Here is a 24,615-nt window from a genome sequence, read left to right as displayed (position 1 = left end):
AAATCAATACATGCAGACAGCAGGAACACCGAGAAACTGCCAATGTGGACATATGCAGCTCTCCAAAGGCTGGGGGAGAGGCAGGGGAAATGGAGAATCATGAAGTAGGATAGAGGACCCACGGACCCATGAAAACTCCTCTTCAAATGTTTTGTCCTGGTGTCTTGCAGAGAAAATATATAGAAAAGAAATTCATAGAGGAAAAAGTCTTCATTAAGCTAAAATCATAGTTCAGAACATATTTCAAACTAAAGGTAATATAAAAGTATTTTATTCGCAGTGAAATAATCCATCATTAAAAGAGGGGGAAATTGAGCGTTAAATACAACTAAACCACAAAGATTCAAAGCACTGAACAGCGCGTTATCCAAACAGCTCTGGATCTGCCCAAAAGCTATTCATGCGGAACACCACCACAAAAACCAACAACAAAATAAACCCCAGTTCAGTAACTCTGAGATATCCTTTTTCGCCACAACAAAATGGGTTCATTTTCATCAGTGATACAGAAAAATAGAACTATTTAAATTCGACTTTTAAATTTTTATACTAATATCATCCTCTGGGATGCACAGAGAGCGCACAACAGAAGCTGTAACTTACACCAACTTGATTAAGAGCAGAAGAGGGAAGTCAACCTTCCACAACATTTTACTGAGAACCCTTCCATTATGTTACAGAAGCTCAGTATGTCAGACAAAGGCACAAAGGTTACGTGAAATAAGACTTACACATATCTATAAAGCGGCAGAAGGAGAAAGAACCTGACCTTAAACTGTTAATTTAACAAAAATACAATTGTGCTTTTCAGCCTGAAGCCAGTGTCTGAGGGAAAGTACGCTTACATAAGTACAGTAATAGAGAAAAATGGTTTCTATGCAACATAGCTAGATAATCTATCTGAATAAGAAGCTATTCTTAGTTTTCAAGAAAAATGACTTTCACTATACTCAAAAATTACTTCTCGTCAAACAGTCATAAGTATAATGTCTATCATTTATTTACGTGTTTCACATGGATTTGATATTTTACCTGATACATTTCATAAATGCTAAGTTTTAATAAAATACATATAATTTGTCCTTGATAGTAGAATATTTTATTCCAGTAGGTTCTATTTATTAAAATGAATAAATACAAGGTTTTTCTTGAAGACAAAGTGCTGTGTATAGAAGTCAGCGATGTTCCTGTGATACTAAATGCAATTTCTAAAGACGCTGGTGTAATTTCCTTAGAATCATAGAATCTTGTAACCAATTTCTCACAACAGTACCGTACAATAGCATAATAAAGATTTCTTTTCCAGCTTATCCTTTAAGGACCTCTCTTTGCCAATTTAAAAATTCTTTTGGCTATACTGAATGTGTGGCACTTACACACGATGCTCATCACAAGAGAATTCAGAAGACGCTATTAATTATTGTCACTGATTTGTTTTAAGACTGTAATACAGGATCAATTTAAAACAGGACCCCACACCAGAAGTCTCTGAGCCAGCTCCTAAACCAAAGTACTTACTACACTAAGAAAAGTTAAAGAATAAAAACAAGCAGAGAGGAGAGCATGACAGTGACAAAAGTCATATTAGTGTCACAGAGTGTCATGCTTTCTATATATAGATACATAAGGCAGGATGACAAAAGAAGTGGGAAGGCAAAAACGGCAGAGGAAAGGAGTACAACAGGAGAGGGAGTGGTAGAAAAGAATAACGTATTAAAAGCAATTGGCTTAGGCAGACAGTTAGTGGACAGACAGATGGACACAAGTGACTAAAGTCCTGCAATTCCAGTTGTAAATCAGCAACTTAGCAGTGATTACCCTCAGCCCAACCCACCAGTGAAGTAAAACCATCTAGGACACCACGCAAGTGGCTTTAACCAATAAAGTTTACTTCACAAAGAGGAATGCAGGATTGTGAGTACAGTTACTTGATGCTGAGGTGCCATCCCAGCTTCTCCTTTGGTTAGAGCATCTCCGTGTCCTCAGCAAGAGCAGTTGTTGGTTGTTTGAGCTAAGGGCACAATCACCCCATGTTTGTTCCTGTACACTTGTATCGTGCCTTTACCAAGAGCTAGTGATGGCCACTATGATTGCTCAGATTTATGTTTTTCTATGATAATCAGTTCTGCAGGTGTATGTTAGGAAAATCATGGACCTAGTTCATATACATTTCAGAGATAATAATGCAATTCAGTACTATCAATTTCTTCTCCTGGAAAAAGGAACAGTTATTTAGTGTGAACACTTTGTTTACAGCTCAAACTGAAACACAATGCTGTCTAACCAGCTGACACGTGCCCAAAGCATCCTTATGTGACAAAGGAAAACTCCCAGGACAATACCACAGTAACGAACAAGCAAATGAGATCTATTGCCCTAATAACACTGTAATTAGGATGGGATTTAAAAACGGAAATACTTTTAAAGCAAAATTTGAGGGAAAACTGAAACCCAAAGCAGTGACTATTTCTAGAGGGGAAAGCCAGAAACCAGAACTCGTAAAGATAGTGGATCCCAGTTCTGCAAAACTTCCAGGTTTTGCAAAGTCAGCAGATTGCTCTCTCATGCTACTAAAAACCACCTAAACCCAAAATCAAAATCATACACCCATACACCTATAAAAGCTTGTTTCAGCTTTCTATGTCTGTATTTCTCTATCATTGTATGCTGTCCCTTGGTTGTGCCAATGCAACTGATACAGAGCCTCTCTGTGAAGCACATTAGTTGAAAAAATAATCGATGTGGATGTACAAAGCACTGCACTGCCACAACCACGAGCCTTGTGCAGCCGTGGAGAAGGCGAGAGAAGTACATGGGGCCACAGGAGGGAGAAAACAGCAAAGCCACCTTTGCCAGTGGAGAAAATACTGACAATATGGCATTCTCAGTTCCCATGGCAGTGGGTCCACCTTTCCCTGAAACAAGATGTCAATGCATTGTCCTTAATTTCTAAATCTTTTGTGAATTCTGGTATTGCTTCACTAATGCTAAATTCGGAAGGATGGTATATGTTAAGCAATCAGGCTTTGGCTTCTATTGAATGGATTACTAAGATAAATTATTATTTTCAATGGTTTTGATATCAAAAACACAACAGAAGATTTTTTTATCTTCCTTTATGTTGTTTCATGTGTTTTCATAATAAAAATTCCTACCAAAGAAAATATCATTGACGCACCAAAGCATCACAACACTTGTAATAGCATTGTAATAAAATATCCAAGATCAATAAACCTTGAAGAAAAAATAAGAATCAAAATGAACAAAAATACAACTCTATTTATGAACCAGTAGAGAAGAAAAGAATAAAACCTAAGGTTTCAGGGGTTGGGGTTTTTTCTTCATTTTACAAAACAGTATTTAGAAGAACATGTAAGATACAGATGAAATATGTAGAATACATGTATTATCTCATTTGAAAAGTATTGCCTCCAGGGCCTTATTTTTAGGCATCAGTCTAGGATGAAGGATGAGCTCGACAAAGCATACAGAGCTCTGCGACACAGCAGAGTTTGACTGTGACCTGAAAGAGTAAGAGCCAGAAAACTCTGAATAACCATTTTGTGCACGTATGGGGAAATCTGTTTTTATGAGTAACAGGACATTCAGGCAAAACCTTTTAGTGCCCTAACACCCCTGAACGTGTAGTAGGGGAACTAGTAGATGGGTACTGTGCTGGTCACCTGGGAACCTGGGAAAAAATGATGAATCTTTGCGAACCTTTCCCTGCAGGTCTTTTCCAGGATTCACAGCAAGACACTCCATCAAGAAGTGTGTGTCCTTATGACATACACAAATAAAACTTCAGTTAGTAGCTGTAAATTCTTTTTTGATTGCTAACATTATTCACCAGGTCTTTATTTAAGGAGTTTCTGTTTGGTTTAGTTCTCTTTTTTTAAAATTCAAACAGTACATTTTAGCTGTATTTCAGTTGGGGTCAGCCTGAACACTACAGCAATTGCTGGCACAGTTTTTGACCAAATGTGTTTGGACTGAGACAACTTAGTCATTTAATTTAATTAAATTTCTCTACTCTTCTCCCTTTTCCATCATGTATAATGTAAGCCATGTGTAGAATCTTAGATTAATGCAGCAGTGAGAAAGCATATCTTTCTACTGGCAATTTCTTTAAGGGAATCTTATAGTTAGTGTTAATAAAGTGAGTCAGGGACTGAATGAGAACAACCTTATGTTTAATAGTTTTTAAAACATTGTACATTTAAGGAATACTAAAAATTCTTAATTTTAGTATGTCAGTGGTGTTACTTTATACTATATACTCTTCAGCTGGCACAGTCCCCAAGCATATTGCTGATAAAGTGCAATAGCTGAAAACATTATGCTGCTAACACACTTAGAATGTTGGACTAAGCAAGCTGATTGCTATTATTAGCATTTGCCTTTTGATGCAAAATAACTCAGAATATAATTCAGTGCTATAGAAAAAAAAAAAAAAGAACCAATTTCATTTGTGGTGCAATTCCAGTGAATATACACAAAGAAGACTTTGGACCAATTCATCAACTAAACCTGTTGCATTACATATGGTCACTTAAGTGACAATGACTTTATTTTGAAAAGTGCTGAAGCAGCACAAAATAAACAAAGAATCTGTATGCAGCAGAAATTGCAGTTACCTGAGGTGCTCCTTGAAGCTCCACGTCAATCTTTTTTAGCTGTCACAGAGAGATTATCATGCAGGATTTTCTGATATTTTTTTCTTAGTAAACTATAAAGGCATACAGTGGGATTTCGTGTTTGCTCACCACCGCTCCCCGGTTTTGAAGACTCATATGTTCTACAACATTATCATTCTGTCGTGATGTAAAAACATCACCTGCTGCTGTTCTGCTATGTTTTGTGTTCCCTATTTCAGTCTTGGAGCAAAGTAAGTTTTCCTGCAACTACCCAGCTGGACCACACCTTTCTGCTGAATACTGACAAAAGTTAGGGCACGCATACATGCTTCTGCATCACAGCAATCATGACAGCAGTCATTTTTGCCTACAGCAAATCTTTTCTAGGGTCAAAGTTGCCTCCTTGCCTCACATTTTAAGGGTGGCAGTAATTTGTAAGCAGCATTCTCTATTCTGGCACTATTTAACTGGAAACCTATTGGCTTTACCTAAAACCTACGAATCAGCAACAAGACAGGCAGGTAGCATAGCCAAGGCTGAAAGGCTGTTCTTACAATCCACTTAAATCCCTTGTGCACACATGTAGCCATTCCCAATCTACCCTTTAAAACTAAAAAAGAAGAAAACGGTTGGTCAAATACACACAGATGCTTGCATTAGGAAAACAGAGAACGAAAATTACAACCAGTAGAAACAAATTCCATGCACATCACTGAACGTTTCTTAAAGTGTATATTTACTATTCTACAGGTTAAACAACCAAAACGATGTTTAAAAAGAAAAGTAGAATTAGGCACTGCATTTATAGCATGAAACCACATCAAATGCACTGAGGACATTCCTGCTCCGAAAGGGGGAAAGAGTCCAAACAAAAAAAGAAAAATCTGTTCACCCATGAGCTGACAGGCCCAGAAAATTTTGTAGCAATATATGAAACTCTGTTGCTTTCAACACAGATTTAGAGGAACTTCTATCTACCAGAATGAACAGAACAATAATTAAACTTATTACTGTGTCAGAAGTTTTCTACTTTTCATACTATTGATTAACTGCTGGCAAAAATTAGTTTACATGTCTTGCATTTTTAAAAGCCATCTATGTCTACTGCCCTCTGGACAGTCTGGGTCTCTTAAATTGCATCTACTGACTAAGAATTTTAATAACTGTTTCAGTGATTGATACTTTCTGGATCATTAGGAGCTGAATACAAAGAAAGCAGTACTTCAGGGTTTACTATCAAAAGCTGGTTTTAAGTAAACATGCAAAAAAAAAAAAAGAAACAAGTCTTCTTCAGCGGGACTGAAACCATCTGGGCAAAAATGATCTCACTTTTATTTTTTTTACAAAACAGAAGTTTCCTAATGGGATTTGGAAAAACTCTTCAGAGAGGGCAACAGCCAGGACACTCTTTATGTTCTGAACAGGAAAGCAACCAAAGTTATGTGTGTGAGTGGGAACAGGCGGGGGGAATTTTTAATGCAAATTGTATCACATAAGGATTACATTATATTGCACAAACTTGCTAAAGTTACATTGTAGGGAAGGCTAGACTCTAGTATCTTCATTCTGCTACAGTAAGCCTATCACAACCCACTAGAACCCCAAATGTAAAAGGACTGATCAGTAAGGGTAGGAATATCAGAATGAGATCGTACTCTCTCTCTTGCCAAAGTGAAATCACGTACTGTTTTTCACTAAAATACGGATTTGACTTACAAAAAATTGGAAGAAAATTAAAGAAAATTCCAGAAAATTTCGTTTTTGAAAAACCCATCCCCATGTTATTTGCAGTTATTCAAGTGTTAGCTAACAATTCTCAGTTTTTTTCTTTTAGGTAAATTATTTTTGTGTAATTTTTTGTGAAATGTCCTGGTAAAGTAATAAAGAAAGAAGCACTGTATTATAATTTACTGACTACTGGTCTGATTTCTTGATCCCTAAGAAGTTTGGTGTTTGGTTGTGAAGAAAGCTACAGCAGACAGTTGATACCAGAACAGAAATTAGACCATTTTAACCACAGTATGCAGAGTCAGGGAAAGGGAAATAAGACTGAAAGGTTGTAATAGAAACTCCAGTCAATGCAGAGAGAAGGTGATGGCAACGGCCATGTCTATCATGCTCCTGACTACTTAAAACACGAACTGGATGACACAGAGAACTGGGATTTCCACAGCATAATGAAGTTTGAGAGAAGCAAAATCTCTGATACAACCGTTTTGCTACCTGATGTATACATTAGAAGGTCCTGTAGAACTTGAGCCACCATAAATATCAAAATCACAAAGTGATAATGCTGAGGTAACAGAAACAGCAAAAAGATGGGTTAGAGCAATCCATCAACATCATCAGTACCTATCAGCAAAATACCCAACACAAATTCCAACACCTACAAAGGAAAACAGACTTGTCAAAACTCTTGTATTTCTAATTTGAAAATCCATCTTCATTTGTGCAACTGCTGAGCTGGCATTAACCTCACCACTCCAGCTGGAATGGGATGCCAGAATCACAGAACAGTATAATTTACAGATTTTACCACTGGAACCAGAGAAGTTCCCCAGCCACAAACATGTTCTTGAGCAGGAACAGTGTGCAAGGTGAAGGATGCAGCAGTAGGCATTGGCTCACACACCATGAAATGTTCTGCAAAAACTGTTTATTACACATAAACCTGCACAGGTGTCTGTGCATCTCATCAGCTTGACTCATTTACTGCCACACGGGCACTCTCAACAGCGAGCAGTCATTAAACAAACATCATTCCTTACAGTTCACCCAGTGTTTTTCCATCTGTGGATTGGCTGAGAACAACTAATGGAAGAATTTGCTACTGAAGATTCATTTCCCAAGTTGTACATATCAGACCGATAAGCCAAACAAGCTTAGGAGAATTGTTTCTGGAATGGAAAACCATGACTTGTATCAGAAGAATGCTTTAAAAACCTTGGGCTTTCCCTATGTGGCACAATATAACATGTGAGGATAAACAATACACAAACAACCTCTAAAGAAACCCTAGCCTGGTTATTTGCAGATTACTTCAAGGCTACAGCTGCAGTTATAGGACTGTCTGTCTAGGCTAATTTAGCCTGCTGACATTTTGCTACGAAGATATTTTCAGCATTTTGGAGTTCTGAGTCTCATGGGGGAAAGGAACACTTTTCACAAGACACAGCAATTAAGCAAGATTAGCAAATATTCAAATAATTTCAGCCTGAACGCTGCTCTGTGCAGCCCTAGCCCTGAAGGTTAAAATTATTATTTAACTCCTTACTGACCACATTCTCCTAACTTTAATCATGTTGCACAGAGGGCATGGTGGAGTCCTTTACTCTGTAAATGGGTGAAATACTGGCTGCATTTAAGTAAATCCACTGCAGATTTACGAGCGTAGGAACAGAGAATGGGAAAGTACCATCAAAGTCACTGAATGCCATCCCTTGCAATGGCAGAATAAGATGGAGTCACTATTCCATCAACTAAGAGCAAGTTACTAACCAGTGGCATTAGAAGGGCAGAAGCAGGCTCTTAAATTAATGTTCGTCAGCCAAATACTGGTAGACATTGTTTTTCCTACTGAACTACTAATTATTATGTAAAAGGCGTGACTTTCAGTTTGCAAACTTAATGTTCTTACACCCAGAGCATTTCTATGGGCAAAACTTAAATTGCTTCAGTGCTTGTAGAAGGCACACACAGCAGCAGTGTAAATATAAGCAACGCCTGCTCTGGTAAACAGTGCACTGCAGTGAACAGTGCCTTCTTCAAAAGCTCAGGAACCTCACTTCTGATTCTTTTTTACCATGGTATTGAACCATCAGCCTTTCAGAGTTATTTTAGATACCACTTAAAATGCATCTGACATGGGTAAGCAAACAGACAAAAACTCACTGTCATTTCCAGAATCAAAAGTCTCATGTACAATGCAAACTGTTTGACATATTTTGGGCAGGCACTTCCTGATCAGTTTCAGGACTAAAATGGTCCCAGATTAATCTCCTAATTGTGTGCCAGGGTGGGTCTTTAACATTCAGGTAGACAGTCAGTGAAAGCTGACAGATAAAATTTGGCAAATCAAGATCTGCTTGATTGTGTCACTTCAGCAACTATATGCAATGTACTGTAGTACATTCCTGTATATTCAAGTTATCAGCCATGTCTGAGTAGGTCTGCCTCCAGAAGTAATCTGATGGACTGCAAGAGAGAAATTGTTTAGACATGACAGGTTTTTCTGCGTGGTAGGTGGCACACAGGAGGATTCAGTAAACCCAGTAAATACACTGTACAAATGAGAACAGAGAGTTAAAATGTCCCACAGACAGCTCTCGTGCCCATGGTGCAGCAGTAGGACTGCGTTATGGCACAGCGGTACTAGCTGAATCCTGAAAACACAACAGCTATATCAGGATGGTGACACCGTCACTCCAATATGCTCAGCCACTGAGTGTTTTGATATGCCCTTGAAAGCACCAGTCCCACTGAGACTAAACTTCACGGAGGAATATAGCCTGCTCCAACCACTTTTGGTTTGGATGACTTGAGGAAGTTCACCATATAGAAGTGGGTGGGTGCAAACGCAGCACAAGCTATTTGCCTCCCGATTTTGTTTTTGAATGTGGGATATTTGCAGGAAAGTACATTAACGCTCTATCATCGTCTTGTTCAGAACAGCGAAGTCTGAAAAATTCTAGTAGAAAAACACTCTGGCATTTTACCAATAGGGAGGAAACCAAATAAATAAAAAAACAGAAAAACTGCACTCCAGAAATGTCAGAGAAGTATTCTGGTGAAAGAAAGTGGATGATATAAGAAGGCGGAGGTGACAAAGAAGATGAAGACAAAGATGAAGAAAAAGGGCAAGGGGCCCTAGGATCATTTTTTAACTCAGTTTTTGTTCACTGCAGGAGAAATACGGCAGATTTCTCTTGAAATTTATCTTCCGTATCTGTACTACTACTGCACTGTTCATTTGGAGTGTCCTCTAAGCCAAAAGCTATTACAAATGCAAAACAAGAAACTATATACTACGGAGCTAGGTAGCCGGATTTCAGCAGTGGAGGAAATTACTGGACCTTTTTATAATTACATAAAGTTTAAAAAGGGTTTTGAGATATCTAATACTGTAAGATAGGAGTTTGCACATAGTATTGACAGTCAAGAACTTCCAAGTTTTACCACAATTTTTTCATCATTCCCTCCATTTCGGCAAGCATATCACTTCAGCCAACGTCTTCCTAAACCAGATAGACCTAGGCACTTAAATATATTTTTAAGAACATAGGTAAGTGGTCTGATGCCTCTCACCTGCAGTATGCAGCAAAGTAAATAGGACCTGTTAACTAAACATGAAAACATTACTGAACATTTCAGGAAGAAAATATTGCAGGATGTGATGCCGAAGGAGAACTGAGTATGCTCCACTTCACAGTCCACTGCCAGACTTCTCAAAAGAAGGCAGCTCAGGTTGAACATTTTTGAAGGCAAACATTCAATACCTAATTAAGTTTTATGAGGATACAAATGATGGCATCATATCCAAACATTACTAAAAGGACTACAAACATTATAGAATCATCTGTACAGCTCCAAGAACTCAATCCTTATTTTTCACACTCTTTTACAAAGGCAAAGTAGGCAAAGAAGACATTTTCATCCTAATTGAAATCCCAGCCTGCAATAAGCAGGGTAAATCAAAGCATTATTTCCATGCAGTCATTCAATAAAGCCTACTATACATCTCAGTAGGACAAAGGAGGGCAGAAGAAGGAGTTCTGTACTTAAGACCCAGGTGAAATGTTTGTCACATTTAATCCAACTACAAAATCATTAAAATCGTAAGTTGTGACAGGTATTATCATGAGTAATTCAGGTTGATGTTCACTAAAGTGCTTTTTTTCATCTCAGCATGTGAAAATCTGAAGTAGACTTCGTATTCCATCCCTTGGAAGTGTGCACTAGCACTGATAAGATCAGTAAAAGTAAAGAAGGTTCATTTTACTTTAAAACTGGAGCATCAGTAATTGAGGTCTATGTTCAAGTTCTCTTCCCTGAACTGCAAAAGCAGCCTTAGTCCTGTACTCTGATCACTGAGATAAACTTTCACAGTTTGATCAGCTTAATATGTAGAAACACACAAAGTTTAAAACATTTTTTCCACATTCTCCAAATCAAAGAATTCATCCCAAATACAAACAGTTACCTTAATTAAGTATGCTAGAATCTATCAAGCTCTGAAGTGGCTTGGCAGCTGCTTTCCATATAGACTGAAATCTCTGTGATCCCAAGCACAGTCTTTTCCAGTCTTCCAGCAGCTATCATCCCATCCCTTGTTTTCAAAGAAATGGGGATGGACATCAAATAAATGGTTTGAAGTAGTCCTGGTAAAATAATAATCAAGCTCAAAGTGGCAGACAACCCAGGTCATATTTGTTCTCCCTTCCCTTAAGCTTTTCATTATACAGCAAACTTTTTCTTAAGCATGCCTCGCAACCCTGATTCAACTTGATTATGTTTTAGCTGTTATCCAAATAACTTAAAATGACTAATTGTTGTGATTAACAAATATGGTAGAATTGCAACTTCCAACCCAGTTTCATTGCATATCGTATCATTTCAAATCTGTTCAATAAATACACAATTAGTTAGTTAAATGACTAGCAGTTCACTGAGCGGACAAACACCGAAGAGCCCCCTGAAGTGTAAACACTGTCTCTAAATATGCATGACATAGGTATTTATGGGTTCTTAATCTTGTTTCGTTGTCTGAAAAAAAGGGAGCCTATTGCACATACGCAAATAAAATTCTCAATTCTAACAAAAGATGTCTTCAAACCATAGTATGCCCTGTTGTAGCCAGGTTTCAGGTAATAATGACACTCAACTATTCTATCTATACTCTTGATAAATGCCATGTAGACATTACAACTCCCTAGTGCGAGAATTATTTATTATGTTTTCTCAGTAATATACAGGTCAAAGGATTTCAATGGAACCATTCTCTATGAAGTGCCTAAAAATTTAAATGAAATGGCTGAGCTGCAGAGCTGTCTGGCCAGAGAGGTCTCACTGGGAGGAGAAATAATTAATCATGGTGTCTTTCAGATAATTTGGACCCCTTCCTTGTCCAACATTTTCAGATATGCTTATTGCATATAAATAGCTAGAAATACCTCTGAGAGCTCTGGGCACATAGCTGGTAAGCGAAACAGCTACAAAATGAAGGACTATCCACTTCTATAATCACATCTTTCCACCTCCTATCAGAAGGGAAAAATGAACTCTGTTCTATATACAAAGGCCTGATGGTAGACTGAAGAAACTTAGCCACTAACTTTACAGAGTCTGTATAATGTGCTTCTTTCAGTCACTTACAACTTAACTCACATTATTACAAAGTCACATCAAGAGACTTTTTTTCACCCCATAAAGACTTTTTAAAGGACCAACCCCATGAGAGAAGAATCAAAAATAATGTCTGCTGCACTAAAAATTCAGGGAAAAATAAATCCTATCAGACTCCTGTGAATTTTTAAAAAACACATTTTTTTTCTTTCTTTTTTATGTATGATGAACTGTTCCAAGTTCACCTCTCCAATTCTGCTTCTCAGTCCTGACTACCTCCCTCTGATTTCTTGCCCCATCTATATGCTTATGGGCACACAGTCTTCTGGACTAGAGAAGTTCCGTTCAGAGGTACATACCTTCACATAAAAGGTCAGCATAAAAGGGAAAGGTACAGTAAACGAACTCGGGTTTTGGAGTCATATAAATTACAGAAGAACTCCAGGTTTTTCAGTCTTTAGCCCTTACAGCTGCAGAAAGAAAACTTTAAAACGTGAATTCTCACTGCTCAAAATCCATAAAACAACAAAACGCCTTACAAATTGTTTTTTATATCTGACAAGCACTAACACAATTCAGCTTTGTAATCACTTTCAAGATGCGACAGCAATCATTAGACTTCGAATCTGGCATCTGGCCGTAAAACGGAGCACTGCCGCCCTCCCACTCAGCACTGCGCCTTCTGCCAGATGATCCCAGCCCCTCCACTCCAGCGCTGGCTTTCTCATTTAGCAGTGAATACAGGTTTCACATTGTCCAAATTCCATGCTACATTCTTGGAGGTTAAGGTCATGTCACCAACATGATTTAGACCTCGATTCAAAAATTTATTGAAGACAGCAAGTGTTGGATCAGTTTCTCAAAGGCAAATATTAGAGATCTAACACTTCTACATTCTCAGTCATTTGGCAGTGCTAAGGATCACAATGGTGCTGAAGAAACATGTTTTACTCATAGGAGACAGGTACACCCAAAATTATATTATTCAAACTTAAAAGGTAAGTTTATAAAACTAAAACATCTGAATGCTATCCAGTTTCCCCACACGTTAGTACTGACAAGCATCTACAAAAAACACTGTGCAAATCATCTACCCAAAAGCTTGTGCTGACCTGGGGTCTCTGCTCTTGACATTCAGACAGAGCCCAGGACTGACCACCCTCAAGCTTCAGATCCCTCCTGAAGTTTCTTTTAAGGTGTCTGTTGCTGTTCATTTGATTTCATTTAACAAAACAGGTGAAATTTACTGATGCCTCAACCTTGGAGCCAAAGCCAGCCAGAAGCGCAGACCACGCTCTGCTTCACCTGCAACCTGCACACACAAATCAGTCAAAACCAAATGGAGGTGCACAGGAAAAGAGCATGAGGCAGACTATTGTACGAGGGCTGAAAGAACAAAAAACTAATATAATAAATCCTGCAGAATTAAGTGAGTTTTTTTGTTTGTTTACATACGTATCTTGGGAGATGGCAAAAGATACTGACTGATCCTGCCAATCCTGTCACTTAATGATATGAAATTACTTCTTCCTAAGCATGTTGGCATGCAGTTTATAAATGGAGATTTCCACCACTTAACTGTCCATCTTCCCCACTGCCTAACATATCCCACTGACCAACTCTCCCTCATATTTGTTCTGAACCACTGCCATACGGATTATTTCACAGAATCACAGAATCACAGAATGTTAGGGATTGGAAGGGACCTCGAAAGATCATCTAGTCCAATCCCCCTGCCGGAGCAGGATTGCCTAGACCATATCACACAGGAACGTGTCCAGGCAGGTTTTGAATGTCTCCAGAGAAGGAGACTCCACAACCTCTCTGGGCAGCCTGTTCCAGTGTTCAGTTACCCTCACCATAAAGAAGTTTTTCCTCATATTTATGTGGAATTTTTATTTTTATTTGTATAGTATGAGTATATTATGTCTCCTGTAATGATTCTGAACTGCTCTGTATCTTTTCAGTATCTATGCACTACAAGCAGAGATTATGTCAAGATTAGGATGTTACTTCAGAGTGTATCATCAGGTGATCAGAGAAACTATTCTTGTGCTTGATCTGGTGTCACCTAACCCTTAAGTCAGTTTGCCATTCCGTCATTGAGTAGTAAACAATTTCTAATTAATTATTAGCAATTATTTTTACTTTCCTTTCTGACCTTCCTACAGAATGTACGCTGCTGGTTTTAAAATTTAAAATGTAAAAAAGATTATGTGGCATAAAACAAGATGCGCATTAATATTGTACATAAGAATGATGTTGCACTTGAATTAGCAAAGCATGAAAACAATGTAAGGGAAAAATAAGGCTTTACTCATAAAGTATTTTACTCTTTATCTTAAAGTATAATTTATCAAATTGTATTTTTAAATGGACCAGGAATCTTGAAACTGTATCCAGTAAATTTTTCCACAAATGAATCCTTTAAAAAGGATTTATTCCCCAAGTACAACACGAAGTCGGAAAAGCATGTTTATCTACTTTTATTTAGCAAATCATTTAGCATCAGGAATGTATTTTAACTCTGTTGACCAGAGTGTGTCTCACAGCGATGCTAAACCTAGGCCTTCAAACATCATCGCCAGTCTGGCAAGGCTCTCCCCTTGTTCGCCATCCTTTCTGCATTGCTCTGCCATAACGCTACTATAGACCAAGTAGAAAGGACTCCTGCGACAGCACGGCTGGAAGAGCCAGGATGCTGTCATTTCTGAGGCGGTTTTCAATAGATGAACCGAAAGGAAATTCCTGCAGCCAAATTACAAGTTGTGGGCCTCCATGCTGCACTCCCTCAGAGGCTGTGTTTCAACTGAGCAGAGTATACTGACAATGCTTACCCAGAGCATACACGACATTTATTTTATCTTTTCCTTCCCCTTTGCAGTTGGCAGTCTCTCTTTGAAGTGGGTACAAGGGACAGTGCTGCTGTTAGCAAGAGGGGAATGGGGTTAAAAGACCAAAGCTGCTGCAACATCCATAGCCTGGGGTACGTGGTGCTGGTACCCCGATGGCAAATCCTTGGGGAAGTCTCCTGGGAGAGAGAAGTCCTCCATCGCCACACCTATGCCACTCACACCACAGGAGTGATGAGATCCTTCTGCGATTTCTCAAATGCATTAACTGGGAGAGTTAAGTAATCTCAACTTGATTTAATCTAGTGGCTCTGGGGGACAGTAAGTATTTCAAGCTCTATCTAATTTCTGGGGGAAGCAGTACATTTAGGACTGAAGGAAGAATAATTTTTTTTTTCCCTGACTCTACAGTTCTCTGCTTCTTCACAATATAGAAAATAATAAAAATAGCGAGATAACTTTATATTTTAAAATAGCTTCTATTCCCAAAGGGTGAAGCTGCATTTGCTCACACTTCCACTCAAGAAGACAATAAAAACATTTAAGACAAAATGAAGAAGTCTAATCAGAAATCATCTGCACTTCTAACAGATGACAACAAAGGCATTAGGAATTTATGACTATAATCAAGGTAGGTTCTCTACATTAAAGAAAATGTTTTTAATTAACAGAGCAGAAAACCTACACAGAGCCTCCAGAGACTCTTGGGGTTGCTCTGGGAGGTTGGAAGTCACTCACAGCTTATTTAAAGGGGTTTTCTCCAGTGGCCGCTCCACTGTATTACAATATGCACTACATGTCACTGCAGTACAAGAACTTCTAACAAACTTCATTGACACTAGCATTAGAAATTTATGATGAGCTCTCCAAGTACAAAAGACCATTTAAAATAACTGACAGAAGGGAGATGGTTAGAATTGCTATTACTTTTATCAGACTCTGCAACAAAAACAATGAAAAAGTATACCTTAGAGTTTTAACCACAACACGTTAATAAGTAGAAGTCTAGAGCTGGTATTGAAAACTTTAAATATAATAGTGAAATTGCATGAAAGAAAGGAAGAAGTAATTTTTTTTCAATGCTACTTCTCTACATTTTGCTTGCAGCCATCTAATTTATTATTATAAAAATACACAGCAACTCTGGTAAAAGGAAATACATATCAAAATAAACACTTTTTTTTATCCTACAGTCTTATCCAGGTAAGTACTTGGAAAAAAAATGCTCACAGTGGGAATGAAAACAGGAGTTAGTTTTACTAGCACTACAGGTCTGAAAGAAGGATACACTTTAAAACAGTATTTTTTAATACACAGGAACAAAAAACAGTGTTGAGTGAAACAATATAACTTTTAGTGTTGGTTCATCTTACTCACTCCTCTTTGAGAACATGATTTTACCTTTCTAAAATGTTAACTGGATTTGCAGAAAACGGAGTGCAACACAGGACTGTACCTAGGAGGCAAATGCCTACCTTATGAGGAGAAGCAGTTCAGACACTACAAAAATGCATACGAGCTGTTCAAGCAGAAACATGATCTGAACAAAAAGTAGAATGTCATTTTGAAAAATGAAATTACAATAAGCCAGGACACATTTATGTAAAACGTTCAAAGTCTGTCTTTGTTTATTTCTAAAATTAAGAGATATCTTAATGGAAAATAAAATGAAAACTCAGATGACTAATGTTCTATTAATCAATCAACAAGTTATAAATAATTATGAGCTTGTCTGTGCACTATTACCTGAATAATTTTTACATTTTTTTTTATCCTAACATGCACACAGTACTGGAATTCTAACGCATTGGTTAAGATACAGTCAAAATTACAAGAAATATTTTTTTTATGTTAATGTATTTTTAGTAGCCACTACAGAGGTATCTTTGAAGTTGGGATTTTTGCCTGCCTATTTTGTCGTACTCCTCTGTGAAACAATTCCAAAATCAACATGTTTCTAAAACACTGATCCTAAAATGTGTTTTTCTACAGTCACTCCAGTCAATTTAAACAGATTATTTTCCCCATATATATAACTAATAAAGGTTAAGTGATGCCACCCTGACACTAAATTATTTCACATGCAAAGGAAGAAAATGCAACACTTGCAAAAAAAGAATAACCTAAACAAAACCCAGACAGAGGGGTGACTAATCAGATCCGTAACTTTGTTCTACTGTATCGAATCTCAACCGAACTAGTGAAATGTAGCATAGCAGAACACCATCTTACTTTCATACAGGAGATGATATACAGCATCTTAAAAAAACCCTAATTCCCAATTGATATAAAATGTCACAGTATCACTAACTTGAGAATTGAGGTATTGTGGATAGAGGCACACATGTTGGGTCACGGGATGATTTCAGCGAAGAAATGAGTTTGTCAGCTACATCAGGTGCGTGATAGAGGAAGCAGACAGAGTCTGAGACGCAGGCCATGTGTCAGCACCAAAAAGAGGAAAAAAAACTTTCTGCAGCAATTCAGGAGGTTCTGGGAAGAAGGTTGCTCATTGCTTGCTACAAGCAGTCTCACTGGAACACAGCACTGAAAATGCTGCACCTTCAAGAAAGGCTTTCAGTTTCAATTGGAATATTTACTGTTCTCCTCACTATAATTCACTATTACATAGATATGTTACTGAGGATATAAAATATATACTTTCTGTGATGGTTAAAGTGTAAAAAACCTTATTAAATAAATCTGTTGCAAAAATAAATGGGCAAATTATTCATCAAACGGGAGATTCAGTCCGTCCTTCAGAGTAATTTCTAAACCTGACTTGCTGCTCCAGCAGCAATCACTCTAATGCAATGACACGGTCTTTACAAATGCCACATCACTGCATGCACCCTGGAGCTACTTCCCTGAGCTTGGACTGTAAGCATGACAGCAGGATCTTGAGGAATATGAAATTATCCCAGTATGGCCCCAGTAATAAGTCTCTCCTGAGAGACTAGGGCATTCTATGATTTTTGTGATACCCATGGTCTTACCTAGGAATTAACAGCCCAATCTAAGCATGCATCAAGTTAATGACTTACAATCCCAGTGTAGAAAAACACACTTAGTCAGGCTCTGCTTCGGTTCAACCCCCTTACTGTGTGTTTAAGGATACGCTGTTATACCTGTACGCACACTGCTGGCTGGTATGACCTGTCCTAACGCTACACCTCTCATCCTAGACTTCATCAGGCAAAAGATATTAACAACCCTTCACATCTGTCCCTGTCCAGAGTGAGAAGGACCAAATACTGACCCACATATTCTTCATATACTGAGTTAACTTAATACAGAAAATACTCCAAAATCAGTAGACCTTTGTTGAGTGGACGTAACTTTACAAAGGATCATAAGGCTATATTCATACCCTATCTTTTGAGATTAGTCAGTCAGAATTGATTGTTACTATAAATCCTCAGAGAAATACTTAATAGGCATGTAATGTTTACTTCTCTGAAAGTATCTGATACAACTGGATCCCACTGTGAAGGACTAAACTGTTCCACAGAAGCCTCTTTGGAAAAAAGTTAACAAACAAATGAATGAATGAATAAATAAACAAATAAATGACCAAGTATATCTATGTAATAAATTGATTTCAAGCAGAGACTTGCTAGAGCATGACATGGAATCCAGTTACAAAGCAACGGTGTGATCATCATGTGCTAAAACGCTGGTGTTACCTTTGCTGTCTAAAGTAACAGTGAAAGTAAGACCTTGAAAGCTCAGGCTTCGATACACTTCTGCATTCATGGAGTTAGCTGTGTCATTGCTGCTACGTGGTAGTAAGTAAATAAGGGCTATTCCAAGTCTTCATCGTCCCACTTGTACTAAAGAGATTCAGCAGGCACACAGACACCAGGTTTGTTACACACGCACTTCTACTTTGCTAAGAGCACTTAGCACCATGAGTAGATTCCAATAGCACCGTACTTGCTTCCACATTGCTAAAAAGTATTATGGCATCAAAATCATGCTTTGTCTGGCAGAATATATTGATTTTGACAAACTGTCATTTAGAAAAAACCTGTTTGGGAAAAATCAGTGTTTTGTTGCAATATTGCAGTAAATACTTCAGTATAGTTTCATATTAAATTATCCCTATGTTGAAAAAAAATCCATGTTACTATAAAAACCATTTTGACTGCTCCCAAGAAGTATTTTTTAAAATACGGTCTATTGAAAACATTTCAATATGAAATTTTTGTTGATTCTAGGCCAAAACAAACATGTAAATAACAAAATTGCCATTAAGTGGACAGTCTGGTTCCCGCACAGCTCAATTAATGATTTGCCTCTGGAAGTGGCCTCGAGAGACGACTTCACATCACAGTAAGTCTGCTACTTGGTGTCCTCCTCCCCTACACTCCAGATTTCTTTTGGAAGACTTCTCTCAGGGGTTCTTCATACCCTGCAAGAATAAGGGCTCTAATTCCTCAAAAGGCACCTTGTGTCTGTTGTCTATCTATCTGACCGTAGCAGGAATCTATGCTGGAGTCTGACAACTGACAGTTGTGGTCAAGGAGGGGTGGACAATGTATAAACACTTATGACTTCTCCTGTACCATCTGGCATTCTGCCAAAATACTCTTGGAAGACCTTTAAAATTGTGGATGTTGTGGATGCCCCCTCCCTAGCAGTGTTTAAGGCCAGACTGGATGAGGCTTTGAGCAACCTGGTCTAGTGGAAAGGTGTCCCTGCCCATGGCAGGGGGGTTGGAACTAGACGATCTTTAAGGTCCCTTCCAACCCAAACCATTCTATGATTCTATGATTAAATAACCCAACAGAGAAGAATTTGAGCAGTCCACAGCATCCCAACTGACTGAGAAAACTATTGTGAGGATTAGCTTCTCCCTCTGTCTGCCCACTCTCTGTTCTCCTCTTCCTCTTCAGCATACCTGAAGCTACAATGATTGACCTATCTGGAAAACTCTATACTGGTTCCAGGGTAGATAAAAGTGAAGAAGATCATAGAATCATAGAATTGTTTTGTTTGGATAAGACGTTAAAGATCATCAAGTCCAACCGTTAAAGATGTGGACATGAAGAACGTGAGCTTTAGGGTCCCCAACAGGAGGACCTGGACCTGTTGGAGTGAGTCCAGAGGAGGGCCATGAAGATGATCAGAGGGCTGGAGCACCTCTCCTATGAAGACAGGCTGAGAGAGTTGGGGCTGTTCAGCCTGGAGAAGAGAAGGCTTCGGGGAGACCTTAGAGCAGCCTTCCAGTACCTGAAGGGGGCCTACAGGAAAGCGGGAGAGGGACTTTTTACAAGGGCATGTAGTGATAGGATGAGGGGTAATGGTTTTAAACTGAAAGAGGGCAGATTTAGATTAGATATTAGGAAGAAATTCTTTACTGTGAGGGTGGTGAGACGCTGGAACAGGTTGCCCAGAGAAGTTGTGGATGCCCCTTCCCTGGCAGTGTTCAAGGCGAGGTTGGATGGGGCTTTGAGCAACCTGGTCTAGTGGAAAGGTGTCCCTGCCTGTGGCAGGGGGGTTGGAACTAGATGATCTTTAAGGTCCCCTCCAACCCAAACCATTCTACGATTCTATGAAATACTTACTGAGAAGTTAAGACTGTGTGTCAGTGAAAGGTCTGTGTGTGTAGTGGGTACCACAGATCATGCCTAATCTGAGACACCTGGGAACTCATGAACTCCTGAATAAGGGTGCATGTCTCCAGGCACCACACCTCAGAATGGCCCGACCACAGGATAACTATCCTGTTCTCCACCTTTTTATAAAGCAAATAAAAATTGTATTGTCCATTTCAACAGATGCAAGCTCTATTCGATTTTCTGTCTTAAGATTTCATGGTGACTTAGTTCTGAATCTTTATCTTTTTGGAAAGGGTGGAGTCACGAGTTCTTGAAAGAATACTGCTTCTGCTCTCAATTCCTATTCTGCATTAAAAAAATACAGATTTTAACAGCTTTCAAAATGTATTACAGTTTCTTTTTTTCAAGTTCATTGAAGTCATCAGAAACTCTCATCTTGAGGATTACACGTTCCTATACCTTATACTGCAGAACTCAGTATTGTAGGCAAAAGGAGCTTGAGGAAAAGTAGTCTCAGACATAAATTAATCCATGACCGAATATCCAAAGACATTAGGATTTTCTCTTCCTGAATTCACAATTACGTAATTCAAACTTTATTTCAGAAAGATTTTTGAGGACTAGTGCAATTTACAGAAAATGAACTGCTGCTTTGAGATTTCAGGACTCGAAAAGTCCAGAAATTTAAGGGAGAGTTTACAGTTTTCCCCTTTACAGTCACACAGCCACGCAGTGCTTTATACTGTTTGTTCACTGAAGTTTTCTAGCACTCAGAGGAAACGGTGAAAGCAATCAGCTTTCGGAAATCTGCGTGAGTGCAGAGGTAGATTTCACTGCAATGTCAGTGATTAACACTGGACAGCTTTGGGTATTTAACGAGCATGACTAACAATGATGATGACATGCGTTATAACAATATGTTGTAAAAAGTATGATCTACAAGCAAAAATGTGGCCAAAAACTATATATAGAGATATCCTTTATCTAGGTGCACATTAGCTAAATAAGTGCAATCACTTAATTTAATATCCCTTAGCTTAAGCATTAAGAAACCGACTGCAACCACAGATATTCCTGAACTGAAAATCATGGATGCTGGGAGATTTTTCCAGGGAAGTGTTACTTTTTTATGCTATTTGTTAAACATCTGATATGATACTGGGCTAAGAGACATTTGGTATGAGCTGATTCAGCAATTCTTACACCTGTTTACCACTGCTTCTCATAAATAGCAGAGAAATGAGAACAAAGATGAAGATATCTCTTCACAACTAGTTGCTAATTAAATGATGAATAAATAACACATCAGATGAGGACGTGCTTCAGTGTCCCAAAATGAAATGACAATTCATTCTAAAAGTGGGAGTCAGTATGGCTTTGAGTTATCTACATTAGCACTGTAGTTCAAATCAGGAACGTGCTTTTGAAGTGAATCTGCCAACTGCTCTCCCTTACTATACCTTGGTTCATGCTGCAAAACTGTTTGGGAGCATGTCAACTGTACTCCTTTTAGATGGGAACAAACCAGGTATGCTCCATAAGCACACCTAGAGCTCCAACTATAAATTGTTATGCAGCCCACTGAACCAAACCAGAACTACTTCTACAAAGCAAACTCCCTGCAGAAGCATTTAATGTGGACATCAGGCACTCAGCTGCATTCTGCAGCTCTGGACCTACTGGGTTGCACATTACCAGCCTTTGTCACCAAAAACTGGACCAGATCTCAGGAAAGCAGGGTCTGTCACTGGTCTGCTGAAGGATGTAGGACATGCTTCCTCTCTTGTCTGTGGCCCCACACCGTAAGACCATTCAGCTCCTTTAGGTGGAACTTGGAGGCCTATCCAATGAAAAGCAATTTCCAGTAATTTCAAATGCATGGTTAACATGACATTCTGGCAAACAATTCCCTTACAGACGTACAGCATTGTACCTTGGTTTTGTAAAATGTCTGTCCCTCATCCACATCTCACTTGTCAGGCTCTTCACTAGAGAAGAGATGCACTTGGGCAGAATCAGACCCTCTGGACCCCATGAGCGGCTCGAAGGTCTGTTTGCAGAGCACGCAGGTAGGTCTGATCAGCTCAGTATGGAGAAGGCATTTTTTAATGGAAATCTTACAGACTGCTGCTATAAATGGAGATGTCAATCACCTTCGTTCTCCACTGACGTGTTTCCAAAATAGACAGTTTCCCACTTTCGTTAACATAAAGCCTGCAAAATAATTCTACATAGCATTAAAAAAAATCACTTGGTTTGATCAGTACACATCAAACAAATTTTTATCATCTGTGTTAGCTTTATTGACATTTTCTCCCTCATCTCTCACACAGACTGAACATCAAATATTTCTTTGGAGCGCTACAAGGGAAAGTGGAAGGAAAGTTTGCATCACATAAAGGCTCTAACGGTGCCATGGATGAAAAACATACGGTTATGGCATCCACACAGCTGGCCACCACATCTAACAGGGACAACCTGCCAGTGCAGCATCAGCTACAGGTCTGAGGCTTGTTGAGTCTGGAGCCAGTCATTTCCTTCGGAAAAAAATTATCTGGGAAAAGCTGAACTGCAAACATCACTGGAGCTTTCTGTCACAGAAAACTGTGGGGTATTTTCACTAGCTCTGAATTCCTGATGAGGATTCACCTTCGTTTAAAAGTTCAACAGGTACAGCTTAGTGAGGATGTTTAATAAGGCTCGATGCAGTACAGCCAGTACATCTGGTACAAAAAGAAAGCTGAATTTATTAGGCCTACAGGTCAGTATATAAATTTCTCAAAGAGACTCTATGGCTATGTCTCTACTAGTGAATTAAACATGACTAGAATATTAAACATACACTCTGGCACTGAGGCCATCTGGCAAGAACATCTCGAGTCCTTCCTGTCAGACTTTCTCACCTTCCAAAGAGGGGTGGCTGCAGGCTAGCTGGGTATCAGAAGCATTTCTGGCCCATGCGGACTCCTGAGCAGTGCCTGGGAAGCCTTTGAGGGAGCACCAGCTGGCACTGAAGCACTCCAAGAATTTCTTGGTAGGGTTGGTTGGACTTACAGTACTCAGGAACATTTTCCAAAACTGTCATGAAGAAGCCTATTGGCAGCGGTGTCTGTATGTGTGTCCCCCTTGCCTTTTTTGTGTAAGTCAAGAGAAGGAGCCGAGAGTCGTGGTGGGATGGCAGAACACACACACGTACGCATGTCAGGGAAATTCAGTTCCTGGGGATATTTCTTTGTGGTCTGGCAGTAACTGTTGAACTGTAAAGTCTTTAATAATGTCTTTGGGATGTACGCTAACTCTAAATGACACTAAGCCTCTGGAGACTACTGAATAATGAATAAACCAGTTTTTCTCCCCTTTTATCAGTGTCTAATGTTCTAGTATGTTTATTCCCATGAAGGGAAACGAAGAAAAAAATGGTGTTGGACCTGCTGATAGATAACAGACACTGAGTCAAACAAAAGTTTTTATTCAGTTTCTGTATTTTTCACCAGGAGTTTTGCTTTAGAAGTATAAAGAAAACAATGTTTTGAAAATGTACTGATCGGATCTTCATCGGGGGAGCTTACAGTCAGAACAGCTGAAGGGAAAAATGGGAAAAGTTGTCTTAAATAAGCTTCTTGTTCCTCTGATCCCGAAGTGGCCAGACTGAGACAGCTCCCAGCATGAACTGCAGCAGAGCAAGGACTACAGAAATACAATGCTGCCACGTCATCTAAGCGTCAAACAGACCCTGTTGCACACAAATTCTGCCCTCTGCTCATCCTGACAAGCTTCTCTCCATATCCCACCTAGATGGAAAGGGGGTATTAGCTCCAGGAAGATATTTCCAACAGCGTTTTTCTTCCCTTCTGCCCAAAGGAAATCCTCAGTTTCCTATTTACTCTCTTGCACTGAGACAACAACCAACAGCTAGACTCCAGAAAAGGATCTGGCTACTTCCTAGACCTCTGGATTAAAAAAGCCCCTTTTCATACATAAAACTTACAGTACAATGCTAGACAATATATCAGCATGAATCATGACTGGCATTACAGTTGGTGGCCACTAAAGAGAACACTTGATTAACAACAACAAAGATAAGCTCGAGAGTGATTAACGCAAAAGGGCAAGTTTTAGAAACACATCAGCATTTAAGAACTCCAGCCCATATTCTTGCAAAGCTAAGGAGTACGTAATACTGTTTGCATCTGTATGAAGATGTTGAACTGAATACCAGCT

At 38.9% G+C, this 24,615-nt stretch overlaps 1 protein-coding gene across 1 annotated transcript in view; it reads right to left on the bottom strand.

Moving 5' to 3' along the window:
* Positions 1 to 24,615, bottom strand: part of GABRB3 (gamma-aminobutyric acid type A receptor subunit beta3) — a 119,787-nt gene that overhangs the window by 80,141 nt on the left and 15,031 nt on the right. The window lies entirely within an intron of this gene.

The sequence above is a fragment of the Nyctibius grandis genome, chromosome 2, assembly GCF_013368605.1.
Source record: "Nyctibius grandis isolate bNycGra1 chromosome 2, bNycGra1.pri, whole genome shotgun sequence".
Taxonomy (NCBI): Eukaryota; Metazoa; Chordata; class Aves; order Nyctibiiformes; family Nyctibiidae; genus Nyctibius; species Nyctibius grandis.
The sequence above is the reverse complement of the archived record's forward strand: the minus strand, read 5'-3'. Positions and strand labels throughout refer to the sequence as shown.